This window comes from Argopecten irradians, chromosome 3 (genome assembly GCF_041381155.1).
Source record: "Argopecten irradians isolate NY chromosome 3, Ai_NY, whole genome shotgun sequence".
NCBI classification, from domain to species: domain Eukaryota; kingdom Metazoa; phylum Mollusca; class Bivalvia; order Pectinida; family Pectinidae; genus Argopecten; species Argopecten irradians.
In genome coordinates, this window is record NC_091136.1 from 33,088,198 (window position 1) to 33,102,130 (window position 13,933).

A 13,933-nucleotide genomic window follows, 5' to 3' on the forward strand; every position below is an offset into this window, starting at 1 on the left:
AAACAGATAAAATAATTGGGATTTATATTCGTACTTGAAATGAAACAAACGTTTATTACAGTTTTCGATGCAAAAGATTTGTTGTAAACTTGCTAAGGTATACTTACATGTATGTGACTATAGAATTGATAAGGAAAATGATATGAAACAACGAAATGTAGCGTATTTTCAAAAAGAGCATAATCTTGAACTTGAAATACATAAACGTATCTGATATAAAAGAGAATTATTTTTATATGTACAATGCAATCCTGTTCAATATCCCCCCCAAATATCATTATGCGGACCATTTCCATCATTATGGGAAGAATAAACAATTCAAAGAATGGGGAAATAAAAATAAGTCGTTGAATACATGTATATATTGTGCAATATAACGACGTTTACAGGTATAATAAAAGTCATTTTTCAGTAAGATTTGATTATATATATCATTTATTCACGGAGCAACGTTAATCCTATTGCAATACAGTGTACAAAAGGCTAACAATCGGACATTTTAAAGCTTGCATGTATGTAAGATAATCCATAGAATGTATGCTTGTGAGATATCCTATAAAATGCAAGATGTTATTTTTATTATTATTTTTATATTTTTTTTTATTTTTTATTTTTTTTTTTATTTTGATGTAATTTTGACCTGGCATCCTGGCATTGCTCCATGAAGAAATGACAACTTGCTGTCCATAGAAATTGTCAGATCAGCAGTGCCGAAAAGTGTTTTCGTCAAAATACGTTAATTATAACATCTCTATAACTTGCAATATTTACTAATTTTCGGACTAACGGGCCTTCGGACTATTGGGCCTTCGGACTAAAGGGCCTTTGGACTATTGGGCCTTCGGACTAACGGGCCTTCGGACTATTGGGCCATCATTTTCCCGTTCTTTTCTACGCTTTTTAGGTCACCTGAGACGAAGTCTCAAGTGACCTATTCTAATCGTCTTGTGTCCGTCGTCGTGCGTCGTAGGTCCGTAAACAATTTACATTTTCGACTTCTTCTCCAAAACTGCTGAAGCAATTTCAATGAAATTTTGCACAAACCTTCTAAGGCATAAGGCCAATCAAAATTGTGAATTATATGGGCCAATAGGGGTAAAATTGACTAAAATTTAAAAAAATCTTCTTCTCCACTCACAGATGTGATGGAATTAAATATTCTTCATAGATAGAAAGGTCCTAAGGTCCTTTACAAAATTTGTGAATTATATGACCCTGGGGTCTCAGGTTCCCCCCTGGGGAGGGGGTTAAGTTTACTATAGTTTATATAATAGGGAAAACACATTGTTGAGTATTATTTGATCATTTGTAATAGGAAATGAGTCAAATATTGTCAGAATTATCAGTATGAGATGGCCATTGAATCCTATTAACCAATTTTTCCATGACTGACCCCCAGGGGCCGTAGGGGTGAGGTCAAAAGGGGTCAAATAGTCTATAACTTCAAATCAAAAATCTTCTGAAATTCTGGAAACGGTAGAATCACATACTCTTCATAGATGGAAAGATTGAGGTCCTTTACAAAAATGTGAATTATATGACCCTGGGGTCTCGCTTTTGTTTGTTTGTTTGATTTATTAACGTCCTATTAACAGCTATGGTCATGTAAGGACCCCCTTGGGAGGGGGTCAAGTTTACTATAGTTTATGTGGGGAAAACACATTTATGAGCATTTTTTGCTCAATTTTCATAGGAAATGAGTCAAACTTGTGTAGAATTATTAGCCTGAGATAACATTTTAATATCATATATCATATTGGTTCTGGTCAACCCCCTCGGGGCAGAGGGGCGGGGCCAAAAGGGGCAAATAGGCTCAAACTTTAAAAATCTTCTTCTTAATACTGGAAATGGTAGAATCTAAAACTCTTCATCCCAGATAACATGCCAATATTGGCCCGATGTTGGGTAATGGTCGTACGGTCGGGTGACCGCTGGCAGTCGGTGTACTATCAATGGGCCAATGTTGGCCCGATGAAGTACGACCAACGGTTGGGATGATAAAGTTGGCCCATTATTGGTCCGATGTTGTACGCCCAATGCTTGGCCTGCTTACATTGGTAAAATGTTGGCCCATTATTGGCAAATTGGCCGATTCCCAATACAGTTTCATTAGGCCAATGCGACGTGTGACAGAAAAAAACTTTCAATAAAATAATGAAACAATGTTATGTACTACACACAGTTACTAGAATTTCTCTAATGACCGTGAGTTGATTTAATTGGTTTGTACCGTAAATAATGTAAATGAAATGTAAAATGTAAATTTATTTCCTAGGCCTATTTTATTTTTTGTCTTTCTCCTCTGTGTGTATCTGCGAGATTCATTGCTTGAATTAAAATTTTTGCATATTTGACTCGGTCTTCTGGTCATACTTATACTTTATTATTTCCTTTATTTCCTCCAATATTGAAGAGTTTACAGAAAATAATACATAAATAAAGAAAGAAACATTCTAACATACACAAGTTACACACACATATACATATCTATCAATACAAGAAAATACCATTAGATATTCGACTACATTTCGCCATTATCTAATAGCGGAGAATGCTTATAATAATTAGCTACAAACATATGTAGACGAGACAAATGATACATACAGTTTGTAATAACAGATATATACGTATCAAAAGTCTATATATAAGGCTAGCACAAAAACATACATAATACAAATACTCTGGAGTTCACAAGATTAAGCATACATATAACTTCAGTTGAAGTTAATACAATCAAATATTTGCCTAAAAAAAATAAAAAGAAAAGAAAAAAGGTCAGTTATGGATACCACTTTGTACGAACATTTTGTTAACAATAATAATTGAATTTAGTCTGAAGTCTTCCATTTCATTTTGAGATAAATGATAGTTAAATAGTCCACCAAGAAGAACATGCAGTAGATGATATTTTGACATTGAATTGAGATAAAAAACAAAATCTATATCTTTCACAGTACTGATAATACACCACAATTGGTCTCGCAAGTTCTCAGTGTGGCTACATTCAAGTACACTGTGCAATATGAGATCATTATACATTAGACCACAAAAATGACACAAATATAAATTTTCATTATCGCGCATTTCTACGCATATTTTAACAATTCGTTTAATGCATGAACTATACTGTGGAAAACGTAAAGCAAGTTTCCATATTGCATATGGTTCTATTCTTTCATGTAAAAGAGAAAAACGAGAAAAATCTTTATCAGCTTTCATCCTTTCACAAAGTTGAAACTGTTCATATTTTTTAACATGGGTATTTACTAAATGTTTCCATTTGCATTTGTTTGGAAATGTACCACATTTTAAAAATCCATCCAGTACAAAATACAAATCATATTTTTTCAAAATTTGGATAATGTCAGGGATAAATCCTCTGTTAAAACTGCACAATTTAAAATCGAAAAGACGTTTTATGAAAATTTCGCGAGTTAAAACTCCTATATCCATGGAACATATTCTACCAAGGAACAACAATTTTTTAATACTAATATACACTTCAATAGAAAACCAACCAATCAATGATGTGGACATATCTGTCCTTGTTCTTATATTAAAACCTTGTATAGATTTGACAATGAAATTTTGTGCTTTTTCTAGCATGTATACTTCATTTTTCTTTAATTGCCACAACTCACATCCGTAGAGTGCAGATGGATAAACTTTGCATTTAATAATCTTAGCAGTGGTCAACGGATTCAGGGCACACTGGTGAACACCAGAACGAATAAGAGACATTACGCCACACTTTAATTTAGAACAAGCACGTTCTGTACGTTGAACATTGTTATTTTTACCATTCAATGTTATACCAACATGAACAATACTATCAACAATTGGTAGTTTATTTTCATAAACTGTAACATTACATGAAACATTTGGCTTATTTTTGGAAGTAAATATGACAATTTTCGATTTAGAAGCGGAAAATGTGAACCTCCATTTTCTACTGTAGTTCTCACAGATAGAAAGTAAGTATTGAAGGTTAGCTACATTATTGCTAATAACACATATATCGTCGGCTTGGGTTGGTATATTTACCCGCGATGAATTAATTACCGAACCTTTCCCGCTGAATTCTACTTCATTAAGCAAGTCATTGATGAAAACGAGGTACATTTTTGCAGATAAAGAACCACCCTGTAAGATTCCTCTTTCCATTATTACTTTTTTCGACATAAAAACCATTAAAGACAACATTACTGGAGAAGCGGGAATACATCTGTTTTAGAATGATCCATACCTTTCCATTGATACCCATTTGATAAAGTTTATAGAATAAGCCTTCTTGCCATACAGAATCGAAAGCCTTATTACTATCTAAAAAAGCAACGAAATCATCAAATCCATTATCTAGGTTATAATTTATACTTTCATGCAGGTTAAAAGAGGTGCATAAACTACACAGTTTTTTACGATATGCTGATTGATGTCTATTAGGAAATGTCCGTGATTCTAAAACTGGACTCAAACGGGAAGACAAAAGTGACTCAAATATTTTGAAAAATATTGGAATTAATGTAATACCTCTATAAGTGTTAGGGTCGTCTTTGGGTTTCCGGTTACCTTTATATAAAGTGACTATTGTACCAACTTTCCACGATTGTGGAATATATTCGTACTTTACAATAAGGTTGAATAAAAACGTGATATGTTTTAACATAAGATTGTTGCAGTATTTTACATGCTCATATACAAGGCCATCTGATCCACCAGACTTGTTTGTCTTAAGACACTTGCAAATATCAGAAACCTCTTTAATACCGAATTCTCTGTCTAGAAAAATATCTTTGTCGTGTTTCGCTTTTTCAGACATATCTTTTACATGATTAAGAATATGGTTTGAAAATTCCGTGTCGAACAATTCATTAGGTTTATTTTGGAAAAGAGCGCTGAAATGAGAACCCCATGCTTTTGCTATTGCTTTTGGATCACGAAAGACTTGTCCGTTGTACTTGAGTTCTGTTTGAACCAATTTGGGTTTACTTGATTTTTTTTTTTTGTATAATTGCCAAAACAGAGCTTGGTCGACTTCGCCTGATTGATCAATTTCTTCAAATTGACGTCTCATGTATTCGTTAAAGGCACATCTCAACTTATTTCTAAACATACTTTTACAAGATTTGTAATCTAAGAAATAAACATCGTTTCCTCTACGTTTACCATTAGCTTTCCAAAGTTGTCTTTTACGAAGCACAAGCTTGTGATCACTTGTCAAATCGTCACTCCAATAGGGTTTCAAATGGCTCTTGAATTTACGTTTCGGAATGCATTCTTTTGATGCTAGTAGGAGAACGGATTTCAAACTTTCGTAATAAATATCAATATCTGATGTTGAGCGTATGTTTTTGGGAAAATCTACTGAATTGAGATAAGAACTAATAAAATATTTATACTTTTGTATTTTATCATTCTTTGCTGCTTTGCGCCAGTTGTATCTTAAAAAATTCTGTAGTGCCTTGTTTTGGCGAGACTCTTGGAATGGTAAAAGAACACAAAACAGGAAGGTGTTCAGACATATTTGCATCACATTCGTCTAGTACCTCAGATTTCTTTAGTAAATCAACAATACTGTTTTCTACAAGGATATGGTCAATCATCGTACAATTGCCCGTGACAGGACAGAATGTATAATTAGGGACCTTTACAGTCAACTTGGACGTTTATCGAACTTAAATTATTTCTCTGTAAGAACAAATCAAATACATCCGACCTTTTATTGGGTTTGGAAATGGTACCTTGGACCACTGATTTTTTACATTTAAGTCACCAATTACGATAATTTTTCCTTTGTCTGAGTAAACGGAAACTAGAGATTCTAATATATCAAGAGTCTCTTTAAAAACATCTAGATGTCTTGAGGATGAAGGCATGTATACCACAAAAACATAGATGTTATAACTATCAGATTGTTGAATTTCACCACCAACAATACGTGGACTATCGGTTACAATTTCTTGAATATTTAAATGGGATTTGTAAAGCATGCAAACGCCTCCTCTTATGTTACATTTATATCGAAATGGGTCAATTTCAAAAACAGGTTTTACTAAGCTTGAATAACCACATTGACTAAAAGTATTGAAAAATGACATATTATATTCTCTCTCACCCAATGTTCGGATAGTCCACAAATATCAATGTCGTGTTCTTCAAGACATTTGAGGAGGTATGGCGTGCCAGCCATAACACCTTCAATGTTCCAACAAAAAATATTTAGTGTGCTACTCATGGTCGTTTTGTTCATTGATAAAAACTGATTTAGGGAGCCACTGGCGGATAGATACACCTTCCGGCCAGAAATAGGGATTTTCAAGAGTGTTGTTTTCATTATCAATGACGTTTACTTGAGCTGACGCGGTCCGTTTCCAACGCTTTTCGAAATATCTTAGAAACGTTACAGTAACGTTTTTCTCTTCAAGAAATTTCCTCATACCATTTTCTGAGGAAAGTTTTTTGTTTATACCATAAACATAGTATCTGCGTGTTCGTTTTCTTTGGTATGTTGTAAATCCAACGAAGTCATTTCTTTTTGGTTCTGACGCCGACTTACCGAAAGATTTACACACTGACGACGGAAAATGTACAGGTATGGTTGACGTCGCGTTCGCAGTTGAACCAATATCTTTCGTTTTTGGGGTTTTATTTCCAACAATTGATGAGTAGGTTTCGGCTAATCCGGATGACTCGCTATTGTGTTTGTGAATTTTCGAAGGTTCGGGGCTCTGTGGTTTGTTTTTTTGGGGGAGAGTAAGTCTGTTCTAAGGCATCGCACGAGGGAGTTGAGATTGCTGCATTGGGCGACTCTTGTAGTGGAATAAATCGGTTAGTGACTTCAACTTGGTACATATCCTGATCAGCGGTACACTTTTGATTCTTCGCGTGTACCGGTATTTTGTTTTTCAGCTGTTTTTTAATATCACATATTTGTTTCTGTGTATTGTCAGCTGCTATTTGTAATGCGTTGATTGATTCTCCCATTGTATGAATGTCATCTTCGCACTGTTTTGTTGTTTGCATTGCATGCTTAAGTCTGTTTTTTTTATACTTTCAGTGCCATTTGATTGCTTGTCGTCGAACCTTCGAGCTATTATGCTACAATGATTTTTTGCTCAATTTTCATAGGAAATGAGTCAAACTTGTGTAGAATTATTAGCCTGAGATAACATTTTAATATCATATATCATATTGGTTCTGGTCAACCCCCTCGGGGCAGAGGGGCGGGGCCAAAAGGGGCAAATAGGCTCAAACTTTAAAAATCTTCTTCTTAATACTGGAAATGGTAGAATCTAAAACTCTTCATCCCAGATAACATGCCAATATTGGCCCGATGTTGGGTAATGGTCGTACGGTCGGGTGACCGCTGGCAGTCGGTGTACTATCAATGGGCCAATGTTGGCCCGATGAAGTACGACCAACGGTTGGGATGATAAAGTTGGCCCATTATTGGTCCGATGTTGTACGCCCAATGCTTGGCCTGCTTACATTGGTAAAATGTTGGCCCATTATTGGCAAATTGGCCGATTCCCAATACAGTTTCATTAGGCCAATGCGACGTGTGACAGAAAAAAACTTTCAATAAAATAATGAAACAATGTTATGTACTACACACAGTTACTAGAATTTCTCTAATGACCGTGAGTTGATTTAATTGGTTTGTACCGTAAATAATGTAAATGAAATGTAAAATGTAAATTTATTTCCTAGGCCTATTTTATTTTTTGTCTTTCTCCTCTGTGTGTATCTGCGAGATTCATTGCTTGAATTAAAATTTTTGCATATTTGACTCGGTCTTCTGGTCATACTTATACCATTACGTGTACAAGGATTTACAAGTAAGTCTAATTTCCGCTGGCGGGCACTATCAATGATCCACATCTGCTATGAGTCACGTGACTATTCCCGCCAAGACCATCCCCATCTATTTGTATCTGGACCACACTCTATAGCTAGTTGACCAGGAGCTGACCAGCACACATGAATTCATATTGAGTTTTGCTGACGTATAGGAAGAATTACTTCAAGACCACATCAAAATTGTAAGTAGAGTTACTTTTGTTATAATATACTAGTTAATGATCAATAATAATGATATTATATCTGTTTTAACGTTGTGGCGATGTACAGATTGTTTGGTGTATGTTTATAGTTCCATTTCCATGTTCAAACTAAAGCTAAACCTTTGCCAATTTATCAGTATTATTACACATGCCAAAAACATATTTCACACTGAAATTTGTGATCAGGTTGAAAGTGGTACATGTAGATGTAGATAATTAATGTTATAAAACATGTGCATAATGTACATGCAACAACGAAATATATTATTTTTGAAAAGCTGGGAACGTCATATTCATAAAAATTCGGGTGGTTAACAATTAAGCTGATTAGGTAGTGGGCGGAAAGTATACTTAAAGTGCTTAGTGACCAGCCTCTGCTGCTGCATGTAAACATTACCACATGTGTCTAAACCACATGGTCAGTGTACGTATACACTGTAGATGGTGAGAAAAGATTAAGTTGAATAACATCCACAGACATAATAACATTATTTCATAAGTAGTATAAGTTATTTGTCTGATATGATATAGAGTTTGAAAGTTCTAATAAAGAAGTACATTTTACAGCATTAGAGCAAGCTTAAAATTATACATCAGTACAGAAAATTCCTTTTGAATTATAATTAATGTTGCTATAATCAGGCTGCATACAATCAAGCCTACTTTAGATAAACAACTTAACAAGTGAAGAGTTATATAATTATATACAAGATTACAATTTTGAATACATAATCCAATGCTGAAATGGTTGTGATGTATAGAATAGATCACACTCCCTTCACAACATTCCTCTGTAACATGAAACTAAAATCACACATCCCTTATTTCTCTTCCGTCCATATCCTAAACACTGACCACTAGTCTCCCTCCAGGCACTTGGTAAGAAGGTTATTGATAACAAAACTATAGCATCACCTGATTGTGGTGGAAATCCCCAAAGTATGTGCAAATTTTGCTGCTTGGATATAGATAGTACACCCAATTTACACTGTAATCACAAGTAAGTATAAAATTAGTCATTGTATAATGTCCATAAAGGGAAGACATTTTATACTTTGTTCTGTCAAAGTTTGATATTGAAGTTATAAGTAGAAAATGCTTTAATCATAATGTAAAGTAATTAATTATTACATATCAAAATTTAGTACTTAACTGTACGATAAGTTAGCTGCATTTTGTTATCAAAGCAAAGCTTAGAAACGTGTTGGCAGAGAGTGAAAATTAAGCTCAGATATAGACATGAAAATGTAGAGATTTAGACCTGTGTTTAATGGTATACTCTTACAATATTTCTGTACAGTACATATCAATAGATGTATTTACTTTTTTATTATAGAGGCTGTAAGAAAAAACAGAATGGCATCTAATGCAACAGATGCTGAAATTCACAACATCATAAAAGCCTGGCTTTGCACATTTGGAGACAGAGAGGGAGGAAGCAAAGAAAGACAAAAACAAGAAGCTGGCCACTATATACAATAGTAGAGACTGTCCAAGAAAGTGGAGATCCAGATTAATTTAAACGTGTAAAATAATCCTCTTTGTGCCATTGGCTGAAATTCCTTTGGAGAGATTGACATTTTCCATAACTGACATTTAAAAAAAAAACATACCAGTGAGCGCAAGTTATACAAGCTTATTTGGGGTTATTTCTTTTTATGTCCAGAGGAATTATAGTAAACTGTTATGAATACACAAACAATGAACATAGATTTGGGAAATACCACAAAAGGTTTGATCCATTAAAAACAGCTGGCATGCTCTTTAATCTTTATGATTTAATAAAAAAATATTTTATTGTTTTTGAAGTAAAAAAAATACACTACAATGTTATTCCATATCTAATAGTTGCATTTTTCTGTGCTGACATTTTGATAATTTTAGAAATATATCATAACAGGTTATTTCATCATTTAATTAATTAAGTTTTGGAATCTATATTTTTAATGTCATTTTAGGAAATATATATATATATGGAAGAATATGAGCTTTTAAAGTCTATTTTGATCAATAGAAGCAATGTATTATCAAATGTTGAAATAACCTGTTCAGCTCATGTGGAATGGATTGGTGTTTAATTAGGAACCATGCGATTTTATGGCATTAATTAGAGAGGTATTTGCCAAGCTTAAAATTAATTAATGCTTATATTTAGCATCGACCCAATGGATCAGACAAATCAACATCAGACCAGCATTGGGCCAACAGATAGCCGGAATTGGGCCAATGCTGGGCCAATATAAATGCTAACTTCTACATCGGCCCAATGTTGGCCTGACATTCAAAAGCCGACATGCCAACATTGGGCCGACATAGAACCGACACAATGGGCCGACAATGGACCAATTTGCAAATCAACAGCGGGCCAATGTCAACTGCCAATACTGGCCCGATGTAACTGCCAGCATTAGGCCAATATTGGGCCAACATTGCGATGCTATCTGGGATAGATGGACAGGTCTTAAAGCGTTTTATGAAAATTGTGAATTATATGACCCTTGGGTCTCAGGTTTCCCCCTGGGGAGGGGGTAAAGTTTACAATAATTTATATAGGGAAAACACATTTTTGAGCATTATTTAGTCATTATAATAGGAAATTAGTAAATTGTCGTCAGAATTATCCCTATGTGATGGCCATTGAATCTTATTAACAAATTTTCAATGACTGATCCCCAGGGGCCTTAGGGGCGGGGCCAAAACGGGTCAAATAGGCTAAAACTTCAAAAATCTTCTTCTGAAATTCTGGAACTGGTAGAATCAAATACTCTGCATAAATGGAAAGGTTTTAAAGTCCTTTACAAAATTTGTGAATTATATGACCCTGGGGTCTCGTGTTTCCCCCTTGGGAGGGGATTAAGTTTACTTAAGTTTATATAGGAAAAACACATTTATGAACATTATTTGCCTATTTTTCATAGGAAATTAGTCAAACTGGGTTAGAATTATTAGCCTGAGATAGCATTTTAACATCATATCCATATTGGTCATGGCTGACCCCCAGGGGCTAGAGGGGCGGAGCAAAAAGGAGTCAAAATGGTAATTTAAAAAATCTTCTTTTTGAATTCACAGATTTGATGGAACCAGATACTCATGATAGATTGGAAGGTCTTAAGACCCTTTACAAAAATTTGTGAGTTTCATGGCCCTGGGATCTCAGATTTTCCCCTGGGGAGGGGGTCAAATTTACTATAGTTTATATAGTAAAAACACATTTAGGAACATTATTTGCTTGGTTTTCATAGGAAATTAGTCAATCTGGGTTAGAATTATTAGCCTGAGATAGCATTTTAACATCATTTCCATAATGGTCCTGGCCGATCCCCAGGGGTCAGAGGGGTGGGGCCAAAAGGGGTCAAAATGGATAAAATTTCAAAAATCTTTCTTCTGAATTCACATAATCTTCATAGATTAAAAAGTCAAATTAATAAAATCACTGACTGACTTCAAGAGCCTGATGGGCCAATAAATAGTGTTTATATGCAAGTCTTTGTTTCATTCTGTATCTGAAATCAGGTGACAGTTAAGGCCTATGGGCCTCTTGTTTTTTATCCTTTGCATTTGCTGCCCGACAAAAGGCGACTAAATTCAGGACTTTGCTCCTTTGCACACACACCGGGGATATAGGCGACTAAATTTGTATCCTATACAAATTAGCACTACGTATAAATTTCGCCACACATTTGACGTCACACGTGACACGCTTTCAAGTCAGCTCATATTGTACTTGTTCTACCGAACATAATGGCTACATTTTGGTAGATCCGGCCTTCGGCTGCCACTTGCCGAAGGGTTATTTGCGCTCCACTGTGCTGTCAAATATTTGTCCACTTTCATGGTCCCGTATTACTGTTCGTATTATATTATGTAATCGTTTTCGTTTTGTTTGTCTTGATAAAGGGGCAGATCGCCTCGAAAATTTGACAATTTTTATTTTGTCCACACGGTTGGAATTACTTCTTTGTCCCATATCATGGTCCTTATTAACGTGTTCATGAATCAAAAATTGAAGTCACATGAAAAATTTAAAGATACTCCACCGCCGACAGAGCATAAATGATATTAATCATTTGAACAATAATTGATGTTTAATCGTGTATTTATATGCCTAATTAACACAAAAAATAATATGAAATAATTTATTTCGCCTTTGGTGCATGCGCAATCAGTACTTCATTCCATATAGGATATAGTGTCACGGAATTTTTTCGGGATGCAATTAATTATTTTTCATATCTTTAACTTGAAGTTAAATTAGAAGCTCAAACTTTTAAATGGTGGTAATATTGTAAAGTAAATAACTTTTGTAACTAGAGAAAAATACTAGATCGTCTGCTCCTGTTTTTTTTATAGTGAAAAAAATACCATTTGTCAGCGGTGGAGCATCTTTAACTTTGATTACTGAAAAAAAGTACGAAAATGTAATTTAAGGTTTTTTAAAGAGAAATCAAGAAAATTCATTACTGACTACTACCGCGACATCTAAACTACTATATCCGAGCAAGTGCGTCAAAGTTATCTCCCCTCGGACACTACAATTTGAAAATATGACTTTAACTTATAAAATTAATTTCTATGATAGAAATAGTCCTAGTGGATTCCTAATGTTTATTTTTCTCGATTTTTTTTCAATGCTAATTTTCAATGTATCTATCCTTACAAAATTCGCTAAATAAGTGATGAATTGTTCGACCGATCCCTAACTTACAAGGAAGTCTTCAGCATTTACATAGGTGTACGGCTGACTTTCAGTCTAAAGCAAGCTTGAAAGCAACACTGAATCTGAAAACGCATAATGTAAGTAACTGTTCGGCTAACCACTAACACCAGTTGTATTAGTGGTGGGTTCATCATGTCATAAATAGATAAATATATTTTGTATTTATTTCCCGTAAAAGAAGGAGATAGAAAAGAAGAAAAATATCAGTCAGTGGCCACGCTTGAGTCGTCCATCTGTCCAATGTCTTAGGTGTACATGTACTTAAAAAGAGCGTTAGAAACTCATTCACCGCAAGGTTTTATAATGATGTTTGGGTGGAGTCTACATATTTGTCTAAGTACTGCTTATTCATTCATCCTAGACCGGGATTCCCGTGAAGGATATCCGGGTTTTTAAATTACGCATTAAGATAAATATTTCAAGAAAATATCGCCATCCTAAATGTAAACAATTTACATAAACACCGAAGGCCCATTTAAAATGTTTAAAATGGCGCTTGTCCAATGGCCCACATGCTTTATGTATTACTCATCGATTAAGATATTTAACTTTATCGGTACGAAGCAACACTTAAACAGATTAATGTCATTGTTGTAATTATTTGGCACTTGTACATTGTATTACATCACGTGTCTATGTACAGTTATTACTGTATAAGTACATGTGCTACATATATTGACGTGCTGCAATATTGTAGTAGCTATGGTTTCACAAGGAAGACACCAATGCTGTTCACTCAATTTATTCATTAAAATAATACCCTGTAACATGAATTACATCATATTACCATCTAATACACAAATATGTATATGCATACAATTATACGGCTATACTCATATGTTCAATATTACTTTACATATTCTAACGGATAGTTAACCAGTTTTTTATCAGAACATAATTAATAGCAATTTACAACATCTATATGTATAGATGGCAACTATTACATAACCATAGGATATATAAAAATACCCACCTATTCAGTGTGAAGAGGGTTTCATCGGACCGTTGTCCGACGAGCTCGAACCACTCGTTTTATACAACTGTTGAAATAATAAAACAATACAATTAATCAAAACAATACGAATACCATCGAAATCACTCTCCGTCTGAATAATTATGCCCGATATTAAAATTTATCGAAATTCAAAAAATG

At 34.4% G+C, this 13,933-nt stretch overlaps 1 long non-coding RNA gene across 1 annotated transcript; it reads left to right on the plus strand.

Annotated features, from left to right (window-relative positions):
* Positions 1-7,131: 7,131 nt before the first annotated feature.
* LOC138318296 (uncharacterized) lies at positions 7,132-9,903 on the plus strand. The gene is made up of 2 exons (XR_011207866.1): positions 7,132-8,042; positions 9,400-9,903. It is a non-coding gene; the product is annotated as an uncharacterized lncRNA (long non-coding RNA).
* Positions 9,904-13,933: the final 4,030 nt, after the last annotated feature.